Source organism: Galeopterus variegatus, unplaced genomic scaffold (genome assembly GCF_000696425.1).
Source record: "Galeopterus variegatus unplaced genomic scaffold, G_variegatus-3.0.2 Scaffold2552, whole genome shotgun sequence".
In the NCBI taxonomy this organism is placed as follows: Eukaryota; Metazoa; Chordata; class Mammalia; order Dermoptera; family Cynocephalidae; genus Galeopterus; species Galeopterus variegatus.
The window spans coordinates 121,708-125,617 of record NW_007728663.1 but is presented as its reverse complement, the minus strand read 5'-3'; the positions used below and the strand labels follow the sequence as shown (position 1 = coordinate 125,617).

Sequence of the window (3,910 nt, the reverse complement as noted above, 5' to 3'; positions counted from 1 at the left end):
TAGCAGTGCGCCACCGGGCCGGCCCCTGCACTGGATTTTTTAATGCTTCCCCTACTCTGCCATGTAGTCCATCATACCACCTTTCGGAACTGTGTTCTAACAGTGCTCTTTAGTCAGAAGGCAGGTCATCTACAATATTTCAAGCCACTTTATCTCAGGTGGCCTTCACCTACAGCCTAGTGGAGAGCATCTTAGTCAGTATTTGGGAACGGCTTATGCGTGTTGAGCCCTTCAGCACCCGAGGTAGCCAGAGCTTCCAGGCCATGAACAACCTTCTCTTGCTTCCCCAGTGTGATACAAATATAGCCCTAGCGTTTTCTGTGTGTGTCATGACTTTAAGAAGTTTGGAAAGCACTGCCTTAGACTGGGCAGTGGGAGAAATGGGTCTTGTTCTTATTTGCCTGTGAGTTTCTGAAAGGTCTTTTTTTCAGGCCCCATGTCCAGTGTGCAAATGTACCTGCAGCAAGGGACAAAGTTGGCCTTGGACCAGTGACCTTGCCACTTGCTTGATGGCTGGTTGGTTGTACTTGTGAAGAGAAAATCGTTAGCAACACAGTGTCCAACTTTGAGCCTAGCACTGTGCCCACCGGAAGGAATGGTACATTGGACAGCACTGGGATATGGAGGACTGCCCTTCCAGTTGGAGCGTCTGGGCCCATGGCTGTGTTAGTCACCTGCTTCCTGCTGTGTCCCACCAATGCACTCTGACCCATAAACTCACTCAGAGTTCACACTGTTTTTGCACAAAACATGCACATGCATGCACATACCTGCACACCAATCCGGAAATCTTTTTTTTTTAATTCATTTTTTAAATTTGCCCTCTGAACATATGCCCTAGGTTTTTTTAAACAAGTAATAGCTCTACCAGCAGTCTTCACTGCCTGCGCACCGTGCCTGGCGTATATCAAATGCCTGATAAATATTTGTTGAATGTCGAATGAATTTTGCTTAGTGTTTCCCTCTGTGACCTGGAACAACTTAGCCGCCACAGGGCTGCTGCAGGGGGAGGGTCAAACATTTTGAATCATCAGGTGCCATGGTGACCTTAGGACTTAACAACAGGCCTAGTCCAATCTGGGCAACAAAGATGTACATCCTTGTTTTTCTTCAACCCCTTCTGAAAGGGGTTTTCTAGCCTATTTTCTGGAGGGAAAGAATAATGAACCACATCGACAAAAGAATAACCCCTGCCTTCAGAATCGTTCCTTCAATCGAGGCCTCCTCCATAATCCCCCTGTATCAGGGTCATCTCAGGGTACTTGAAAAATGCAAATTCCCGGGCCCCACTTCCTGTTTACTTTATTTGTATCTCTCAGGCTGTGAGGGAAACATTCAGTTTTCATAAGTGTTCAGGCAGTCCGCACACATCTCAAAGCTTGGGCACCTGATCTACAGAGCAGGGTGGTAAAGGGTGTCAACGTACATGGGCCAGCATGCAGCACTGTGGGTGCCCTGGTGGCATGGCAGGGACACACTGGGAAAGCAAGGCTTTTCTTACTGATTCTGGCATGCTCCGAGTCACATGGGACAATAATTCTGACTGTACTAGTTTTCAATCTGTCACAATGAATAACAGTATCATTGAGCAATGCCATGGTCACTTTGCTCTTTTTTTAATCATATTTTCTTATTTCCCCTCATATGAGAAAGCACTTTTACCATAATAAGCCATATTATCTATTGTTTGAAAAATTAATTAGGGGCTGGCCCGTGGCTCACTCGGGAGAGTGTGGTGCTGATAACACCAAGGCCGTGGGTTCGGATCCCATATAGGGATGGCCAGTTAGCTCACTTGGGAGAGCATGGTGCTGACAACACCAAGTCAAGGGTTCAGATCCCCTTACCGGTCATCTTCATTTAAAAAAAAAAAAAAAAGAAAGAAAGAAAAATTAATTAGTATGTATTTCAAAGAAGACTCAGGTAATCTCTCATAGGGTAATATGTGAAAAATATGCTCATTTTATTGCATTCTTGAGAACAATTCCATTAAAGGGGCTTAAATTTTTAAATGTGGTTTCATGCAGCCCAGCTCACAAATCTTGGACATCTCCGTTCATGGGCAGCTTTGACTCCTCAAACCCTGTAGTTTCTGTCAGTCACATAACTGTGATTCTGGTTTAGTGCCTTGTTTGAGTGCTTCTTTATGGCAAATGAGGACCAGTGTTTAAACATTTTAGGTGACTTTCCAAAAGACGACATTTTGGTTATGAAGAAAGCTTGTGGGGCAGGAATTATTATACCCTACAGCCTTACTCTTGTGTCCACCATATAAAGCTCTGATGTCATCTCCCCAGGTCACTGCAATCAGTTTCATATAGGTATGAATTTTCGAGGAAGCACTGCTAAGTCAGGACACAGGGGTCTATGCTGTGTGATTTTTGCCTGGAAATAAAACCATGTGCAAGTTATTCTCAAGTTGGGGGAGTCTTTTTTATTAAGCCAATGCAGAAAATAGACTTTTCCAAATAGAAGCATTTATTCACAACCAAAAAAACATAATCTTCATTGGAAATTTGAGGACCTTAGGAAAAAAACTTCCTCTGAGTAGTATCAGAAGGTCACACTGAGATATATCTCATGGGTCTTCTGAACACACAAATGCTCTCTGCTGAAACCCAAGCCCCATCTATCAGACAGTTCAGTCTATTATCATTATATAAGTCATCTATTAAGATGCCATTTATATTCATTAAAAATGCAGGATTTATACCCTCAAATAGATGAATTATCAATATTTGGTTTCTGAAAGATTACTCGCAAGATGCTGGAGATAGAAGGTGGCAACAGTTTGTCTCCAAAGCAGCCAGCTGAAGTGGGTGCAGAGTGCTTTCCCTGTTGGCCTTCCGAATGTTCCCAGGGTGTTCCTGGTGGGAATAGGAGAGGCTGTGGCAGAGGTGGAGAAGTCAGGTGTACTCTTGTTAAGGTGTGCATTTTTCACACGTTCACATTCCAGAGGCAGACACCAGAAGCTCCAATCTGGTCTCAATACCATTTGCAAAAGAATTTTTTTTTTTTTATAATCCATGTTTCAGTCCTACAATTGTATCAGCTATTTGCTGGACTGTCTGAGTCTAATCAAGACACAGTATCAGTGGAAATGACACAGTCACAGGATAATGGCTTCCTGCTGCTACATAAATGCCATGTGTCAGTTTGCTTAGTAATGACATTGTTGTTTTTATCTTTTTTGGTAGTAATGATTAGTTTTACTGTTGTGTAACTTTTTTTATAGTGTTCTCCATATTCAGAAAATAAATTATAATGTATTAGCATAACAGCTAACACTGCGTTCAAACGGTGGCAAACCTTGCCAGACTGGGAGGGCTTCATAACTGAAAGGTGAATTTGAGCTTGCCCAAACTTATTTCTGTGATCTGAGCTGAATGTGCTCCAGAACTCCCACCCAGCCTCATTAGGCTTGGCAAAGCCTCTTCTACCCCTCCAAAAATTGATTTTTTAAAAACAGCTAGAAGGCCCTCAGGGCTTTAGAGCTTACCCAAAAAATGAAAACTCTTCTAATCTCAAAACAGCACAAACAGTTAATATAACAGAAAAGAAGAATCATCTTTTAAGTGTATCCCACTGATCTATAATCTCAGGCGCCCTGAAGAAGGTACTTCATTAAAACATGACCACTTTGATGATACATTGCAAAAGGAACAAGATGGCAGGAGGGTGGAATTCAGAGAAAATTGTTGGGCACATTAAAATGGCCTGGAATATAGGTTGTAACAACCAAGCCATCCTAGGGAACCATGTTGAATAAAGTTTCGTTCTTCACCCTGGCTAGAGGTCTGGTGACAATTAGAAAAACCTAACAGGGAAGATACGGTTTGTATTTCCAAGTACAAATAGCTGGCTTGGCCATAGTGTCAGGCTGTTGAGGAGCTCATTTGCAATCCTTTAT

General features: G+C 42.6%; 1 protein-coding gene across 3 annotated transcripts in view; it reads left to right on the top strand.

Moving 5' to 3' along the window:
- KCTD1 (potassium channel tetramerization domain containing 1) overlaps positions 1-3,910 on the top strand; it is a 99,401-nt gene that overhangs the window by 58,370 nt on the left and 37,121 nt on the right. The window lies entirely within an intron of this gene.